At 33.8% G+C, this 20,538-nt stretch overlaps 1 long non-coding RNA gene across 1 annotated transcript in view; it reads right to left on the reverse strand.

The window, feature by feature from the left end:
* Window positions 1-15,046: 15,046 nt before the first annotated feature.
* The window catches only part of LOC143676480 (uncharacterized), a 92,602-nt gene continuing 87,110 nt past the window's right edge, over window positions 15,047-20,538 (reverse strand). Inside the window, exon 3 of the long non-coding RNA XR_013172120.1 lies at window positions 15,047-15,289. This is a non-coding gene — a long non-coding RNA (uncharacterized LOC143676480). The remainder of the gene's footprint in view (window positions 15,290-20,538) is intronic.

Genomic DNA, 20,538 nt, shown 5'->3' on the forward strand with positions numbered 1-20,538 from the left:
ACTAGGTACGTTCACCTGGTCAAGTTGACAACTGAATCTAACTACTACAGCACCCAAAACTTTAAACTCTGGTTTTATGTGTCAGAAGAAGAGGGAGAGAGAGGGAAAGGGAGCGTGGCATTGGGAGGGAGAGGGAAAGGGTAGGGGAAGGGGAGGGAAAGTGAGAGGAAGAGGGTTGTTATGATGTCATCTGTTTGTGGAAAGGCAGCCAAATGTTTTTCTTAGGACTGGAATGTCAAGTTCTCCTTGTGGTAAATTTAAATGACTGCCAAGGTAGTTTACATGAAGAAGTTGGGGTGGCAGTTGATAAAAAAAAGGGATAACGGAGCAAGATTTTATCATGAAAACACTGACAGATACAGAGACATGTCAAAAGCAGATTCTCAATTAGGGAAAATGTACAAAGTGTTGTCAGCCAGGTAAGTACATTTGCAGAAGAAATTTTCTTGTGTTAATCCAAAGTAAATTGAAAATGATTGGCATTAAACATCAATCAAGATTAGAGTGGACATCAGTTATAATTGATAGCTGCCAGAAATCAACATAATCATAGGTGCTATAAAAAGCTCTTTGTTATTTGCCTTCCGAATTTCCTTCCTCAGTTGAAATCTATGCATTTATGTCAAAAATAGCAGTTATTTTTATAGTTTCTTTGCACTTAATTTATGGTTCTTGCTTAAAATTTTTAACTCACATTTCTTTCAATATGGAAAAAAGATTTCTTGAAGGCAAAAGGTGAACTTTAAGATAATCTGTGTTCCTGCTGTAAATGACAATGTCATTTTCACACAGTACAGTAATGTGTGAATTCTTCATTATTCCTCTGTTCATCACAAGTTTGTAATTGTTTCTACTGAAGACAACCACATAACTCATTATTTTGTATCATTGCTATGAATGTATAGAATGATAGACAAATGTTTTGGTAGAAAAATAAAGTTTGTGGCAGTCATGTATTCAACCAATATTAAAACAGTTTGAGGGATAAATAAAAGTTTGTGTGGATCGACACTTTTATGCGCTGTACATATTTGATTCAATGATTCTGACATGAGGGTCTGAGTGAGTTGTGAGTCCCAGGGGAGCAGCATGAGTTGTTGAAGCTGGGTGCTTAAACCTAAATGATATATTTATAGCCACATAAATTCCTTTTATAAGGAACAGCTCCAGTGGGGCTTATGCAAAGTGATCATATTTCACAGAAGACAATACAGAATATTTGGAAAAGAATTGGGACCAAAGCTGGGCCAGAGAAAATTTGTCTAATTATCAATTAGGAATGCAAGATAATAGCTAAATATAAAAGGAATGGAGGATAAAAATTAAAGAAAAATGAAGGGGAGAGGGAAGAACAGGTTTTATACCCCCAAAAGAATGCAATAAATTTTGGATGAATGAGCATGTCAAATCAGTGAGAACGCAAGCCAGGAAGAGATCTCCTGCACGATGTGGGGGGAGTCAGTAGCCTAAATGATATTCTTCAACTCATCAGAGTCCTCCATTCCATGCTGTGCAAAAATATTTAATCCCATTTTGAGCAATGACCCAAATATTTAGCATTTTGTGGATCTCTCCTCCATCTTACAGCTGATTCTGGAGCAGTACAGAGATCAAGATATAAAGCAATTTCAGTATCCCCCAGATTCCCTTAACTTCCTTCCCCACCCCCGCCTTTATCACCAGGATTACTTTTCTCTGTCCCTGATCTTCACATAAATGAAATAATACAGCATGTACTATTTTGAATGTATTTCTTTTTTCTCTCAACATCATGTTTTTTAGTCCATTCATATAGCAGCACTGATGGAACCCCATCCTTCTCACAGGCCATAGAATTGCTATCACAACTGCCATGAGGTAGACTGCTGACAGCTTTACCTTCATTAGAAGACTGCACTTGGCTAATGGCAGCTCCCATTTGGAGCAACCTGAAGTCAATGACTTACTGATGCAGGGTAATAATAGCCAGCCCTCTTTTCTCAAGTTAGAGATAACTTAGTGTGACCCCTCCCCATGGATTAAGTCAAAGCCAAACTTTATTCTTGTTCAGTTTTTGTCTCCTTTGCTATTCTTCTCTCATCCATTACCATTTCTTCCACAACAAGCACTCCCATAGAAAACCATGTTTAACTGAATCTCTGTCTCAGGTTCTGCTTCTAGGGTTGAGTCAACCTAACAAGATTGGAATAGAAAGAAGTTCTAAGAAGCTGCCTCTACAGATGGAATTCTGAGTTAGATACCCACCAGCCAGTTGGTAATGGGCCTCACAGGACTGGTGGCAGGTGTAAGATTGATAATCCTTGACATGCTATAGGAATGCAATATTTTACCTGGCGTGAGTGGGACACAAAACAGGTTGAAAGGGATGTACTAGCTTGTACTGTGTATCTGACATTTGAGAAGTACAGAGGAAATGGTAATTATAAAGACTGTGTACTTGGAAAGTTGTTGAGTGTCCTTGAGGCTTTGAAGTAAGAAAATGACAGCTTCAGAGCAATCAATCACAAATTCCAAGTATGAAAGCCAGAGCAACTGTTCTAATTTCCTAGGCTGCTAAAAGTAGATACCATGGCATGGGTTGGCTTAAAAATTGGGAATTTCTTAGCTCACAATTTGAGGCAAAGAAAATGTCCAAATCAAGGCATCATCAAGGCAATGCTTTCTTCCAGAAGACTGGCTCCTAGCAATCCTTGGCCCTATTGTCACATGACAAGGCACATGGCAGTGTCTGATGGTCTCTCCCTTCTCTCCTGGGTTTCATTGACTTCAGCTTCTTGCTTTAGTGGCTTTCTCTCTCTTTGACCGAATTTCATTCTCTTATAAAGGACTCCAGTAAGAAGATTAAGACATATCCTGAATGAGAAGAGCCACACCTACACTGGAGTAGCCTCATCACAAGATCCTGTTTATAATGGATTTACACCCACAGGAATGGATTAGTTTAAGAACATGTCTTTTCTGGGGTGCATACAGCTTCAAACTACCACAAACTCCTTGTGACCGTTTAAAGAAGTGCTTATCTTCTGTAACTGGTGAGTTGACTGTACTGAGAACCAGGCACCGGACATAAAAGAGTAGTAGAATTTCAGAAAAAATTGAAGTCTCAGCTCTGAAAAGACTCTCGTGCTCTAGTCAGGACCCTTTGTAGGGAGCTACATACAAGGCCCGATAAGGAAGATGAGGGATCCTCAGACTTGGAATGGAGCTCTTTGGGTAATATGTACTTGAAGACTATTCATCCATAGGGACTGCAGTAGTGGCCCACTCCCCTGGTTACAGTATAGATGCTTAAATTTTAATAGCATGGGATGGGCCACGGTGGCTCAGCAGGCAAGAACGCTTGCCTGCCATGCCAGAGGACCCAGGTTTGATTCCTGGTGCCTGCCCATGTTAAAAAAAAAAAAAAAATTTAACGGCAAGTTTTCTGTAGAAGGTAGAGGTTGAAGTTATAAGAGAGAACAAGAAAATTATTAGTTATGTAAGTATGTTTTATGTGTCTAATAAGGCAATACTATTTAAAATGCTACAGTGAAGAAAGGAAGATTTTTGGCTGGGTTTGCCTGACATTGAGTAAATCAGATCAAATTAAAGATCACAAATTTATAGTAGCAATAATCATGAGTTTAGTACAAAGAAAGTGGATGGCTGGATTTATTCAGATTTTGGATTTTGCTAGATGGATGAAGCAGTAAAACAATAGAGACAGGTTGTTTGAAGTATTAATGGATGTGATGAGTCATATAATCTAAGGATTATAGAGAGAGAAGATAGGAGGGGATAGATGGGTAGAAAGGTCAGTTGAAGGCCGTGTTAGTTGTGATCAAAAGATAATATCTGAATTTATAAATTTAGTGAAGAAGAAGTTCGTATGATGAGATCTAGGGTGTGGCCCATCAGAGTGGTGGCTGAAGTCTTGTCTTGTCAGTACAGAACAAGGTCAATCAAGGTAGGTCAAAAATTTGGAACTTTGGGGACTGATACTACTAAGCTGGATGCCCCTAATCCTCAGCACTGACACATACTCCATATATGCTAAAGATTTTAACACCTGGCTTACTGATTTCTCATTGGCCAAAGTCTTTCTATCAATGTCTTTGATTATTTAGGGATAAAAGAGGCAAAATTTCTGGAAATTATTCTCAAATGCAACATTTGGCAACATTTTAAGAATTATTGAATATGGTTAAAGGGTATATGGGAGTTTTTGGTATTAAAACTTTTCTTTTTCTGGAAGTTTGAAATTATAATAGTTACAAAACATGAATCTGTTGTTGCAATGATTTAGAAAAGGACTTTCTGATGATTTTATGCTACCAACCACACAAAATTTAAAAACAAATTAATTCGAAAATAGTAAACAATAACAGTCATAGTCTTATTGGATATGACTCATAAAACAAGTAGGCAAGTTTTTGCAAATAGTTTAATGCAAATAAAACAATTTGTTTCAACTGATGCTGCTGTTTTTAGTAAGACATGAATTTTTCTCTCTGATTTGGATATTTGGCATCTCTCTTTCATGTGATGCACTCTTATCAAATCTTTCAATCTCTGCCATAGACCTTAATTAAGAAGCTGTTGCAAAATGTATAGTAAATAATGTAGTAGGATGTTGAATTAATCTATACAGATCTGGATCTGAATTCTGAATCTGCCGCATATAATTGTTGAGACTTTGGGCACAAATAATAACTGTGAGTCTCCATTTCCTTGTCTGTAACATGAGTACAACAATAAATTTTTCATAGTTAATGCTGAGATTATAGAGTTGTTGTATGTGAAGCATTTGTCTATGTTGATCCTCAATAAATGACAGATATATTACTAGAGTAAAATGGATTAAAATGGTTGAAAGACACACCTCTGTCATTAGAAAGGATTGAGAGATGGGGCAGTTGAATCAATCACATATCTGTGATATGCAAAGCATTATCACATATACATTACCTGTTTATCAGTTTTCCAGAAATGACAATTATATACACTTAATACTCAAAGTCAACTGGAAGTAAATTTTAACTACTTTAGTAATAAGGCATCATATCAGTTCCTGAACACAGATCTGGTATACCAGAATCACACGAAAAGCTTCCCTGATCATCAATCATCTTGATATGTATCATTTACTAAACATTAGTAGCTGATAAGATGCAAGTAAACAAGTTTTTCTATCACTGTAGAAACAATGACTAGGAGTTATTTTTTAAATAAATATGTTTCAGTTAATTAAAAAATGCTAAAAGAAAATAATGTAGGGGGAAAACTTGTGAAGGTCCAGCAAATGTGTGCTGATCTTACATCTTAGAATGCAAACTCCACCAGAGCAGGGTTTTGTCCCTCGGCTCCCTGCTTAGAATAGTACCTGTTACATAGTAGATGCTTAATAAATATGTATTGAATAACTAATTGTTGGAATGAATATATTTATATCTTTGCATATTTCCATACCTTTAACTAAGCTTATACAAGAATAACCTCTGCTAAAAATATATCTCCTCTAGTCCTGGTTGAGGATATACTTGCCAATGAATTAAAAATATTATACAATGGCTCCCATGTTTTATATTTATGTATTTTACATAAGCTCCAATACTTATTAACTGAAATTAGTTACTGTTTCACAATATGTAGCAATATGAAATGGAAGATGATCTCTTTTGTTAATTTCTGGATGTGTTCCAAGAAAATGCTTGGGAAAATTACAGCAGACAAATTAACAAATTCATAATAGGAGGTAATTCCAATCGTCTCCATCACATTCATCTTTATCAAACAGAATGAAAATGAAATACCTACAATCTTGAAAACAGATGGCTTTGGGAGATTGCCATCTTCAGTTAATTGGGAGAATCTACTTTCTCAACATACCACATGGCCAAAAATGGTCAAACCTTCCTTTGGAATCCTAGAGTACCAGAAAAAAATATTATGGAGGCACAATCTAAACCAAGTACAAAAACATTTGTCAGATTTTTCACCTGAAAGTTTGAGCCTGATTTATATAGTTTCATAAAATATATTATTTTAAACAATCTCATGATAATCCTAAAAGGTTTATCCTGTATTTAGGATGAAGACACCATCTCAGAGAGGTAAAAATAAGTTCCCTAAGACCACACAACTAATAAATTAGTGAACTTGGAATTTAAAACCCGGTCTACTGCCTCTTAAATTCATGCCCCTAACCCCTATTCTATTCTATTTCCTATTTCAGAAACAAAAACATATGATTTTGTTGTTTCATATTCTGATTTTGTGTTACAGCCCATCATATACGAGTGCTTTCTATGAGCATTTCCATAGACCAGTGGGTATTCCTGCCCCTTAGGAAAGTACAGCCTCCACCCTTTCATGTTTCTGAGAGTAATGATTACTTACCTCTCTTAGTATGCCATTCTGCTATGACGAATTCCACAAAATGGTTTGGCTGGAACATGGGAATTTATTGGCTCACAGTTTTGAGGTTAGAAGTCCAAAACTGAGGTGTCAGAAAGGGGATGCTTTCTCCTCAAGACCTGAAACATTGTGGTGCTGACCGCCAGCTCTCCTTGGGTTTCCCTGGCATGCATCATAAGGCATAGTTCTCAGCTGTCTCTTCTGACTTCCATTGACATCTGGCTTCTCACTGTGGCTTTCTCTCTCTGACCCTGTTTCCAGTTTCTTCTCTTTATAAAGCCTCTAGCAACCCAGATTAAAGCTTCAATTGGCCACACTTTAAATAAAAATAACGTCTTCAAAAGATTTTAATTATATGGGTTCACACCCACAGGGACACAGGTCAAGATAAAGAGCATATCTAATTGGGGTACATAATTTAGTCTACCAAATTACCTAATTTGTGAGTTTAAGTAAACTTAACTCAGCCTCGGTCTCATTTGAAGCATCCTGCGCTCAGCCTTCTTGCATTCTCTGCTCCTCTGTATCAAAGTTACTGGAGTAGGATTAGCCCTGAAATAAAGGCTGTCATCATCCAACTTTGCCAGTATCATTGTGGCTGAGTTCAATTTAGGAGGAATGCATTAGAAAGCTAATTGTGATGATCTGTCAAGCTAAGTTTCTTATTCATCTTTACTATTAATAAACTACTTTGATTTCTGATATAGCATAATGATTAAGAACACACACTCCTGATTCATACTGCCTAGCAACAAATCTGACTCCACCATTTATACACGAAAAAATCTTTTTAAGCTTTCTATGCTTCAGTTTCCGCATCTGAAAAATGGGCCCAATACCTAACCACTTGGCTAGGTTTAACATGCTTAAGCTACTTCAAGGAGCTACTAAGCATTAGGGGCTATGTTTTATTATGTAAAAAGTCAGGTCTCCTCTACTCTTTCTAGTCCTGTGAATCAGCCCTTTTCATCTGGAGTACACAATATGATGATTCTCCTCCAGAAATTCATCTCCAAAGTGTGTGAAAAGAGCCACATGCCCATTATACAGCTTCTTTGAACCAGTATTACTCCACACACCTTTATTTGGTCTTTAACACATCATTTTAGTTTTAATTTACTTGTTCCTCCCAAGGTACTGCAATTGTTTTTCCTCTCTCTGAAGTGCTCTGCAATTCCATCTTAAATTTTATTTTCTGATTCATTCTGAGGTCCTCTATTTTAAGTAAAGCTGTTGAGAAATATAATCTTCCTGAAAAAGAGAGTTATCTTGAATTTCATATCTGCAGTTTGTACCTAATAGATTCCAGTATAAATTTCCACAGTGTTTATTCCCTCTGGCATGTGAAGTTTAGAATTAAGGTCTTTTGCCTTCTCCATACAACTTCCCTCAATGTTGAAGGCAACCTCCATGCAATACACCCTTTGCCTTGCAGCAAATACTCACAACACCAGTTATGGGTTTCACTGCTAGCTACAAGCAATGCAATTGTAAACAATTCCAATCACACATTTTCACCAGAGATTATCCAATATTCTCTTTATATTATCCATTTGTGACCAATAAATATTATTGCCTGATTAATAGCTACCTAATGCCGGTTAAATATCAAACAGAAATTGCTAATATCCAGAGCATTATTTGGAACTTTCAAAATCCACTTGTCATCTTTCCTGGAGAAATATAAACAAGAATTTACTCAGCAAATATTGTGTTTCATGCATTTTTTCTGGGAACTGAAAATGCAGAGATAAATAACAAACATTTCCTGTGATCCTAAGGGAGAGCTGGATAAATAAATAAGTAACTATAGTAGATTCCAGGAAGGTAAGGAATCATATAGTCTATGTCAAATGCAGTGGAAATACAAAAGCGGAAATTATTTCTTTCAGGACAGAAGATGTGATTAGGTTATGGGAGCTGAGACTTGAAGGAGAAATAGAAGTTTGCCTGATAGGCAGGGAGACAAAGGGCATTTCGGATAAAATAAAAAACAAGAGCCCTGTTCTTCTTTCCCTTTTTTTCTTCCCATTTCTCTGTTGTTGGCCTGAGCTCTTTTGACCGAATTGCCCACAGATCCATCTCTGCCTGTACAAAGATTTGGCCTACTTATCGCAACTAATTCTGATTCCTGCCCATCATTTAGAACTAAGTTCCAACTATTAACACAACTCACTTCTAGACTAACCCAATACCTCAAATTAACTGTTCTTGAAGAGTTCACCTTGATTAAATTTCTGTCATAGACTATTTCTCTAAATGCCTTCCAAAGATGCTATTTTTAGAAAATTAATAATTATGTAAAAGAACTGCTTCTCTTCATTAAGCTCAAATACACCAAACACAAAGATGTACTGAATCAAATGATTTTAAGCGTCTAAAGTAGTATATGATCTCCTTTTTCTCTGAAAATATTTGTTGTTTCCATATAGAGAGAGGTTAAAAGCTTATATTTGACCAAAAATTGATTGCTGGCTTTGAAGAGACACAGCTTCACTACCCAATAAAAGAAGAAATACTATTACTAGTGAACATGACACGTACCAATATAAACCCAGATTGTGAGGGTCCATAATCATTATTCAGCTATAACAGGCTGACTTGCAGCAATTTATCTGCCAGGAGTTATAAAATGCACAGAATAATTAGCTTGAGTCCCTAATTAATCTGTGGATGATTTTAATTTTTAAATTATTTAACATTAAACATTTTTTATTAGACTGCAAGACCTTAAGCCCCAGGCATACATGTATAATTTTAAAAGTATCCTTTGTCTCAAGCCTTAAAAAATTCTTATTACTAAATAAATTAAACTGTAATATGTCCAGTAATTTTAAATAAAGATGTTGTATCTAAATTTAAAAAGTATCCTGCAGTATAAAAGAACATTTTCCTAAATGTCTGTCACAATTTAGAATTTGAAAGTTAAAAATAAAAGATCTAGATTATGTTTAAACAATACACAAAATCATAGATAAGTAAAAATATCAGTTTTTTGTGGATATTTTTTCTCACATAAAGCTGGGGTACAGTGTTTTATTCATCTTTGTTTCCCTATGAGACCCTGACAATGTTATGAATAAATGTCTATCACATGGATGGTTTTATTAGTAGATATTTATTAAAAATAACTAATTACACTTAAAGACCCAACTTGTATCCCAGTCTTATGCCACCATTTTTTTTCTGACAACTCAGTAGTTGGCTCTTCTATAAATTAAGCAAGAAAATTAAATCATCCAATAGTGACAAAAAATTCCAACTTAAAAGTTTTTACAAACTATATTATTAAATTAGAGAAGATTTGCATTCTATCAGTACAGATTAGAGCCAGAAGATAGGAGAGATCATTTATATTTACTAAAAATCAAGTTTAAATGTATGGATAAAAATGTACGTCCTAGGATCCCACAACTCCCTATTAACCAATTTCTCAGAAATAACATTAAAATATGTTTGACCTCACAACACTGAAAAAGTGCTCTAGTCATCAGTGATTCACTTTGTTCTTTAAAATATGCTTTCCTATTTTTAATTGTGACCCAAATCCGGTGTTATATTAGTAAGCTAATATTCTGTTATATAATTACTCAGAGTACTTTTATTTTGCTACCAGTAACAATCAAAATAAATAAAACATAATAGATAGATGATAGAGAGAGAGAGAGAGAGTTACATAGACATAAAGATATGAATGACTCTGACTCATTAATGGTCACCAAGATAAAGAAATAACAGAGAAATCTAACAAACGAATTACACCAAATGTATAAAAATATAGATAAGACAATATCATATTTGTTATCAAAAGCTGGCCTTATGATTTGTCTGTGAAATTATATATAAATATATATAAGGCATACAAATATATGCACACACACATACATATATAAAAGTTTTCCTTCTTGATTAGACAATCAGATCCAAAAAAAATACAGAGTATTACCACATACTATTATTAGTCCAGGCATAACAAGCATCTTTCAAATCTTAATTTTTCCATTTCCTCATAAAGAAAACAGAAACAACCAGAATTTAAAGTATAATTATTGTTCTAAGAGTAAAAATGGAGAATATTAAAAACATGAAGCAAGTGCACACGGTTTTAAAGAATAACTCAAAGTTATTAGACATGAATAATGTATTAGTTGAAATACAGAATCATCAGATGGGTTTACCAGCATAATGAAAACAGTTATAACAGCAACATCATATTGAAATCCCACTTGGATATCCTAATCATTATCTGAAATGCAATTTGTCAAAAACTGATATTATCCTTCGTCCTCTAAACAGAAATGTCTTTCCAGTTTCCATTTTATTATTCAAGCCAGTATCTTTCTTGAGTCTACAATGTTCACCACCTAAAAGCTATTTAAGCAATTTTATTATTTTAATTAGATTGAAAGCTCTTTGAGAAACTCTTTCATTTTACTTTTATTACTGCTCCCTCCACACCCCATAGCATGTAGTATGCACTTCAAAAATACTTTTGGAATTAATACCAATTATACTGCACATTGAGGCATGGCTGAAGGAAATCTCAGATTTGGAACATCTTTCCAAAAGAGAAAAAAAAAAAAGTTAAATCAAACCATGGCAAGACGTGTCAATAGTATCAAACAGAAATGTTTAAAACATATATATTATTTGGAATAAAATTTAAAATGGTATCTAAATCAAATTTTGCTACAAAGCAATGTTTTTTATTAAAGTAAGCTAATTTTTAAATTTTAGCACATATTCTTCCTAATGTTCAATGCTAATGCTTATATTGCCATTCAAAGCTGAATGAAAGAATAAGGTTGATACTGACAGTAAATTATGTCAAATTCTCAACATTCTTCAACACTGAAGTTTTCTTCATCCATTAAAATGAGTTGTTTATTATTATCTAATTTGCTTTGCATCCTAAATGTTAGTGTCAGTTCAGACTGCATGAGAGAGAGCCCACAGAGAATAACTCCATCCATTGTCATTACTGCAATAGAACTGCAGCTGTTTTGCAGCTGTTGCTAAGATTTTTGTAGACATTCTCAGTTTTGACTCTAATCATCCTGTGGCTATGCAGTTTTGTGAGAGGTAATATTGTACCCTGTGTGAGAGGTACTATGTTAATATTATACATGCTTCAAAAGAAACAGCGATATGAGTTTTATAAGGAACACAACTGTGCATTGAATGTCATCTTGAAATTAAATATTTTACTCTTCTATCTTGTTTTATGTGGTCAATCACAGTAACCTTTGGAATTGAGAGTTAGAATGAGAGCTGCCTATATCTCCTCCATGATGGATGAGAAAACCCTGCCCATGATTTTAACAGCTAACGTTGATTGCAATCTCATTTCACAAATACATAGCCTAAAGCTTTAGAAAAGTCAAATCACTTGACCAAGGATATAAAACTAGAAAGCAGTTGAATCCCATGTTTTTATTATTTATGCCAACTTCCACCACTCTCTAACAGCAGTAGATTACCATCCTATTTTGCACAAGATGCGCATATATAAAGGCCCTATCAGATATAAGCATAAACTAATATAAACCTATTACATCTTCCAGAAGTAACAACCCGTAATTCAGAATAAGCCATTTTTAAATCACAACGGATATTGTTCCACATTAAGAAAATGTAATACATTAATATAAAATATCTTTTAGAATTGCCTCTGCTAATTCACCAGTACTTTTTAATCAAGTAATTTATTGGTTAAACTGTAAACCATATTCAAATGGGATTTCTTAACATAACAGAAAGGCTAATGCAACTCTATCTTGGGCTAAATACAAAGAGACATAACTTCAGGAAATTTTATGTTTTCACATCTCTCAAGTCCTTGCAGAAATGTTGTCAAATTGACCATCTTGGTGGAAGAAAATGCTTAGGAAAGAGATATTTTAAAGTATTCTTGCAATATCATTCAATAGATGACCTGTCATAAACATAATGCTATCAATTCACCAGTTAGAGCCCCTGAATATCCTTGATTGGGGTGTAGAAATACTCCTTAAGGCATGGCACAATATTTTACAAATAATTTAGGTGAATTTTGTTTTAATTTTGACCAGAATTGTAAACACATCAGCATTATTAAGCTGATCCTTTAATTAAATATTTTGTTTAAAAATGTCCTATTTTCTCTTCACCGTGGAAGCGTTCCTAAATGATATAGTAAGTTCAGTCATTGTCATTGGGACTTAAAATGTAGTATAGATAGTAAAGACTGAGAAACTTTATAACTTCACCAAAGTGGTTAATAAATTGTTAAATCCTCTTGTTTTTTAATTAGGCAATTTTTAAATCGATATTTGGGTCATTTAATATAAATTTGAACCCTAACACTTGGTATTTTGGTCTTGCCACACTGTCATCCTTAGTTATTTCATTCATCACTAGCCTAATTTACCATTTATGAAGGTAATATGATATTTTGGAAAAAGAATGTGCTTTAGAGCAGAGAAATCTAGATTCAAATCCTAGTATCGTCACATATTAGCTCACTTAAACTCTCCATGCTCCTATTTCCTTTATCTCGATAAAAAGAGAATATGATATCCTTACAAGCCTGTTGGGAGAATTTAAATAATATATATAAATAATATACAACAATATGTAAATAATATAAAATTTGTCATAATTTATTATGTATAAATATATAACAAATAAAGGTAAACAATATACAAATATTTTGTAATGTTGTCCATGTATTTTCATTGCTTGAAATTACAAACTTCCCATCTGTGCAAATTCTGCCAATTCTTAAAGACTCAATGCAAGCCTGAATAAATAACTAATGAATAAATGAAAATAACTGAATATACTTAACATATAACAAGCTTGGTGTAAATATTTTCTTCCCTTTTTTCCCCTGAGTCATGAATTGCTTCTTCTCAAACAAAAAGTCTTACTACTTCAGAGTAATTTGGGGAAAAGGAGAATCATCCAAATTAGTGAAAGACATAAGACTATATATTTTTATGGAATTCTATCAAAAGTGAGGTTTCTCATAATGTTTCCAGGTAGAGAAACTACTTTAAAGAGCAGAGGTTAATTTAAAATAAATGTAATCCATTTAAATATAAATAATAAATATTATCAAAAACGTACAGAGTACTATGTGCCAGGCACTGTGCTAAGTGCTTTTGCATATAATAAAATAATTCTAATATTCACAGGCAAGTACTTTTTACAGATGAGGAAACTAAGATTTACCTACATGACAGAAAACACAAGCAGTTGACTTCAGGGTCCATGCTTTCATCCACTGCTCCTCTATGTAAAAAGCATGTTTTCTCTTTAAGAGGTAAAACTTATCTTGCAACGTAAATTACATTATTATGATGTTGCTCAGCCAAAAGTATTTCTATATAAAATCCATTCTGTGCCATAAATTGTAGATTACTATAGTGGAAATAAAGTCACTTCCATTGATCATTTTAAACAAGAAGAGAACATCAAAAACAAATTTAACAACTGAATTTGGGGTAGGCAGTAAATCGTTTCATGAAGGAGTACTCAATTTCTTTGCTTCAATCCACATGGGTTCTGAAACTGGCTTAATAAGGTTAACTGTGATAACAAAATCTGATCTGTTTTTTCATTCACTTTGCAAAGAGAAGTAGGATTAAGTAAGAATGAAGTAGTCAACTTCTTTGTCAGGTGCCTAAAAATGCAAACATTTTAACTCAACAAGACTTAAAAAGGAAATAAATTCTTATATCTTTGAATTATAAATTTCTCAATAGTCCCATGGGGATTTTATAATTTATTAGACCATTTCTAATGCTTTTATGATGAGCTTAACCTAAATTAGTAATTTAGAAACTAGCAAATGGGAACTGATCTAAGTTGCAGCAGAAATAAATTATATTCCTGAAGATGTCTTGTGGAAAAACAATAGAAGGCTTTAAGTTTTATCTGATTTTAAGATTTTCAACAAAACATGCCTAACACATTTACTGTTTTGTTTTGCTTAGAAGCAGAGGACAGAATGGGACGGAATCACGGCTGCTTTCAAAGTTGTAAGTTTAAGAATCCACAATTCTGTATGTATGTGTTGGAGTGTCCTTGATTTAATAGTTAAACAATTCTACCTTTCATTCCTCCTTACAAGGTCCCGTTTGAGTATGCTTTTAACATGAATAATAAAATTAAGGAATATTACCATATTGTAACAAGAGCAGACAAAATTTAGGGAAACGTTATATGGAAAGAGTTAACTATAATGAGTGAAAAATAAACCTGAGTATTTGTCAACAAATTATTTCCATAGATGTGTATGATTCTAGAGATATTGCAATTAAAATTGTTTTAATGATGAAAGTCTTTATAAATATTTGCTTGTTGTGTTTAGGAGATAAAAAAGAATTTAATTCATGACCTGTCGACATCTTAAATAAACAAGGAAAATTAGATCTCTGCAATCATCAACACTCTGAGTTTTAAAATGTTTAATTTTTCAAGAAAGCAAAAGAGTGTCACATTACAAAATTAATTTGAATTAACTAGCAAGACACTAAGTTTGGTAGCACTATTCTCTTAGAATATGTTATGATATAATATATTTTGGGTGTGTTTGTGAGAATCATTGAATTCTTTCTTTTTGAGTCAGAAACTCATTTCACATAAAAACTCTTAACCCTTTCATTTAATTCAGAAAGTACAACATATTTGATTTCACATTGCAGAGGGTTAATCCATTCTCCACAGTGAAGTGCGCAAATTGCAGCAATAACGTATTCTGTTCCACCATCATCCGTATAAAATATTGTTTACACTCCAGGACTATTGCTTCAGGAAATTATTGATGAGAGCAGCTGCTCCTTCAGACAAAAAATAGAAAAGTCCTTTTCTGTCCAACCAGGGGCATTTTCAGTCCTTTGCTTTATCTCTATGGCACAGAAGCATGAAAGATTGGATTTCAGACTTTGAATATAAAAAAATAATAATAAAGTGAAATAAAAATCTTTAGAAACAAACTCCCTTAAAACTTCACTTGGGAACTTTTGTCAAGCTCTGAGCCATCTCCCTTTACTCAGAAGCCTTTGTTAAAAACGTAATGAAAAGCAGCGCCTAAGCTATACAGTGTAATCACCATCCAACTTCAAATGCAACTCATTGTTACTGAACTGAACATTGTAATTGCAATTATAACTCTACACTGGCTCATGCATAAATTATTCAAATTCAGGCAACAGATTGTTCAAATATTATCTCCAAGAAACACTTCTGAAAGCTCACTAACAATTATAGTATGACCCTTTACTAGCAAATGCCATGCAATTTAAAACTTAATGTAGTTTTTAAACTTCCAAGTGGTCAACAGACAACATAGAACATAATTTCAACACAAATCTATTTTTAGCTTAATTTACTTTAAAAATTTCTTTCTTAATCTCAAAAAAAATCAACAGTCTATTTCTGGAAAGAACAGTTTGAGAGTTCATTTAAATTGTTCAAATTGTTTGTACATACCTTCTTTCAAAAGAATATGGAAGTCTGAATATTATAGAGAGAAGATCCTCAAATACAGTTAAACTCCTCATATAATGACAATTTCACATGATCAAATGGACTTTCCCCACAAGAGACGCATAAAACTATATTACCACATAAAAAGTCTAATCAAACATTTGAATAATAAGTTTCATCTGAGTCCTAAAGTCAACAATTTGTCTCTGGTTTTGTATGTACCAAAAGATTCACAAAATCCAGGGGCATCGTTCACATCATAGAGTATGGAAGATTGTCCCCTTAAGGTTCGTACAATATATAACTTATGCAGACATCCCTGATGTCCTGATTATCTCCCTGGAGCACTGCATCGAGTCAGGAGTATAGAATGCTTTACTCAATTATTGTTGTCACTTAGGTGACTGTCTTAGTTGTTCAGGTTTCTATGATAGACCCACAGTTTCAAAGATCAGAAGTTCAAATCAAAGTGCTGGCTAGAACGCTTGCTTCCTCCCAGGGTGGGTAGCATTCTAGCTGGTCATTAATCCTTGGATTCCCAGGCTTTGCCATCACACAGCAATGTCCTCTCCTTTCTCCTCTGGTTCCCACTGACTTCCTGCTTCCCATTCCTCTCCGTGGCTTCCTCTGACTATGTCCTGGTTTCTTCTGTTTATAAAGGACTCCAGTAGTCTGGATTAAGACCTACCCTCATTTAGTTGGTCACAATTTAAATAAAAATGACATCTTCAAGAGATCTTAATTAGAATGGATTCACCCCCATGTAATGCAGATTAAGAATATGTCTAAGAGTTTATGTCTAAATTAGGGTACATAATTCTTTTTTACCAGTGACTTTAGGTGTCTCCCATATGTGTCACTTAGAGAGGCCGTGAATTAATACATTTTCTTTTAATAAAATGGAACTTTAATAAATTCTTACTGCTTAACCTGTGTAGTTGGGATTATTGTTCATTTTACTGAAATGTCCAAAGGCAGGACATGCTTCCACCATCAGTGGGTCTCTTACCAAACACTGATGGCTTTTCGTTGGTTCTGAGTGGGTCATATACCTATTCCTGAGTCAAGTCCTGGGGTGGCTGAAATGTAATTCTCTGGCTGGCCAGCCTGAGTCATGAGACCAAACCCTGCTGTTGAGCTTAAGATCAAATTCACATGCAGTGGCATGGCTTCAGAGTTGGAAAGACAAGAACTATTGATGAAAACATAGGTTACTAGTTTTTAAAGAGAAGATAAAAGTTGCTGGTGGCAAAATTGTGTTATTTCCCTATTAGTTAAATCATTGGATAAATAAATATAAATGTTTTGGTCACTGGACTGCTTATAAAGTTTGGGGGCAAAAAGAACATAGTAACTGACTGCCTCTGGAGTAAATAAATGTGAGTATAAATCTGACACGATGTGCCAATATATCATTTTGTAGACTTTAATGGGTTTATTATATGTCTAGGAAAATCTTGTCTTCATCTTTCTTCTGTTATTGGAAAATTAAATTGCTATAGAAACCATGCATATCATAATTATATTTATCATTATTCAAACACATTAGGACCAAACGAACTAGAAAGTACATTTTAAAGAAATAAATAGCATTAATTTTCTTCTTTCAACTTTGCTGAAGAATAAAGTGATTAGATTTTGGATTTGCATTAATGAATAATTTAGAAGTTATGAAGACACTAATTGTTGATGGAGCAACCTTTACTGAAGAACACTCTATTTAAATAAGCGAAATGCCTCAGGGTATTTTTGTCAGTCTAAGGAAAGTCCTTTTATTTCACTCTAGGAACTTCTGCAATTCGATGCTGCATTAATGGAAATAAATAGTTTTAAACAACACAATTCCTTTTGTGCATCAATGGATAATATACATAGAGATATTCTTTCCAATTGTTGGATGAATAGTAAGATGAATTTCATATATGTTATAAAAGACCATATAGGACACAACTGTAAACAAAATTGGGAAAACTCACAAAGAATTTCACAAAAAGAGGTGTTTGCCATGATAGTGTCACATATCCAGCTTATCCGTATAACCATCTATAATCACAACAATTGGTAATGAACTTGTGGCATGTACAAAACACCAATAATCATTCTACCTATAATCTAATAAGGAGATTCAGTCTATTCATATTACTGAATATGGGTTTATTTTCTTATTTTTTTAATAATTTTCTGTAATAACAAATGATTGCAATACTAACATAATGATGAATCAGGTTAACAGTTAAATTACACTTTTTCTGCAAATTTTATTGAGATATATTCACATACAATATAATCCATCCAAAGTCTACAATCAAGGTCTCTAACAGTGTCATTACCTAGTTGTACAATCATCAGAACATTCAATTTTAAATTATTTTAATTGCCCCTAAAAAAAAAATAACAGATAGACATAAAAAATAAAACCCAAAATACCCAATACTTTTTATATTCCTTTTACTGACTCCCAGTAATGGTGTGGTACACATTACTGCTGATGAAAGAATATTAAAATATTACCGTTAACTATAGTCCATAGTTGCAATAGGTATGTGTATCTAATTTTCCCATATACCAATCTACTATTAACTCTTGGTACAGGTGTTGTACATTTGTACTACTAGTTCATGAAAGAACTAATTTATATCTGTAGTATTAATTTTAAACAACATCCACCTCCAGATTTACTGTGTTATACAATCCTATATTTAAACCTCTAGCTTTCTTTCTGGTGACATTCATGACTCTAAACAATGCCTTTCAGCCAAATTCACTCACAATTCAGCACTATTACTTATAATCCCAATAAAGAACTACCCTCATCTCTATCCATTTCCAAACATTTAAATTCAACTCCATTAAAAATTCTGTACATAATCAGCAATTGCTCCCCATACTCTAGCTTCAATCTATCTTTTGGTAACTGATATTCCATGCTGTATGACTATGAGTTTACATATTCCAGTTAGTTCTTATTAATGAAATCATATGATATCTGTCCTTTTGTGTCTGACTTATTTCACTCAGCATTATATCCTCAAGGTTAATCCATGTTGTCACCTTCAGGACTTCATTCCTTCTTACCGCTGAATAATACTCCCTCATATGTATATACCACATTTTGTTTGTCCATTCATTGGTTGATGGACACTTGGATTGTTTCCATCTCTTAGAAATTGTGAATAATGTTGCTATGAAGATCAGTGTGCAAATGTCTATTCATGTCCCTGCTTTTAGATCTTCTTCGTATACCAAGTAGCAGAATTGCCAGGTCATAGGAAAACTCAATATTTAGTTTTCTGAGGAACCACCAAACTGTTTTCAATAGCAGCTGTACCATTTTACGTTCCCACCAGCAATGAGCAAGTCTTCCTATTTCTCAATATCCTCTCCAACACTTGTAGTTTCCTGCTTAGTTAATAGTAGCCATTCTTACAGGTGTACGATAATATCTCATTGTGGTTCTGATCTGCATTTCCCTAATAGTTAATGAAAATGTACATCTCTTCATGTGCTTTTTTAGCCATCTGTATTTTCTCCTTGGAGAAATGTCTATTCATGTATTTTTGCCCATTTTATAATTGTGTTGTCTTTTTATTATTGAGTTGTAGGATTTCTTTATATATACTGGGTATCAAACCCTTATCAAATATGTGGCTACCAAATATTTTCTCCCATTGAATTAGTTGACTGCTCACCCTTTTGACAAAGTCCTTTGACATGCAGAAGTATTCAGTTCTGAGGAGCTCCCATTTATCTACTTTCTCTTTCACTTCTTGTGCTTTGGGTGTAAGGTCTAAGAAGCTACCTCCTATCACTAGGTCCTGAAAACATTTCCCTATATTTTTTTCTAGAAGTTTTATGGTACTGGCTCTTATATTTAGGTCTGTTATCCATTTTGAGTTAATTTTTGTATGGGGTGTGCGATATGGTCCCTCCTTTATTCTTTTGGATATATTTTGCAGTTCTCTCAGCACCATTTATTGAAGAGACTGTTCTGTTCCAGTTCAGTGGAGTTGGGGCCTTGTCAAAAATCAATTGACCTTAGGTCAGAGGGTCTATTTCTGAACTGTCAATTTGATTCCATTGATCAAAATGTCTATCTTTATGCTAGTACCATGTTGTTTTGAGCACTGTGGCTCCATAATAAGCTTTAAAAACAAGAAGTGTAAGTCCTCTCACTTCATTCTTCTTTTTCAGAGTGTTTTTGGCTATTCAAGTCCCCTTTTCCTTAAAAATATATTTGATAACTAACTTTTCCAACTCTGAAAAGTAGATTGTTGGGATTTTGATTGGTATTGCATTGAATCTGTAGATCAATTTTGACAAAAATGATATCTTAATGACATTTAGCCCTCCTACCCATGAACATGGAATGTCTTTCCATCTATTTAGACCTTCTTTGATTTCTTCTCACAATGTTTTGTAGTTTTCTGTGTACAGGTCCTTTATATCATTGGTTAAGCTTATTCCTCGATGCTTAATTCTTTTGGTTGCTATTGTGAATGGAATGTTTTTTTTAATTACCTCCCTGTTAGCTCATTACTAGTTTATGGAATTACTACTGACTTATGAATGTTGATCTTGTATTATGCCACTTAGCTGAATTCACTAATGAGTTCAAGCAGCATTATTACAGCTTTGTCAAGATTTTCCAAATAAAGGATCATGTCATCT

The sequence above is a fragment of the Tamandua tetradactyla genome, chromosome 3 (genome assembly GCF_023851605.1).
Source record: "Tamandua tetradactyla isolate mTamTet1 chromosome 3, mTamTet1.pri, whole genome shotgun sequence".
Classification (NCBI taxonomy): domain Eukaryota; kingdom Metazoa; phylum Chordata; class Mammalia; order Pilosa; family Myrmecophagidae; genus Tamandua; species Tamandua tetradactyla.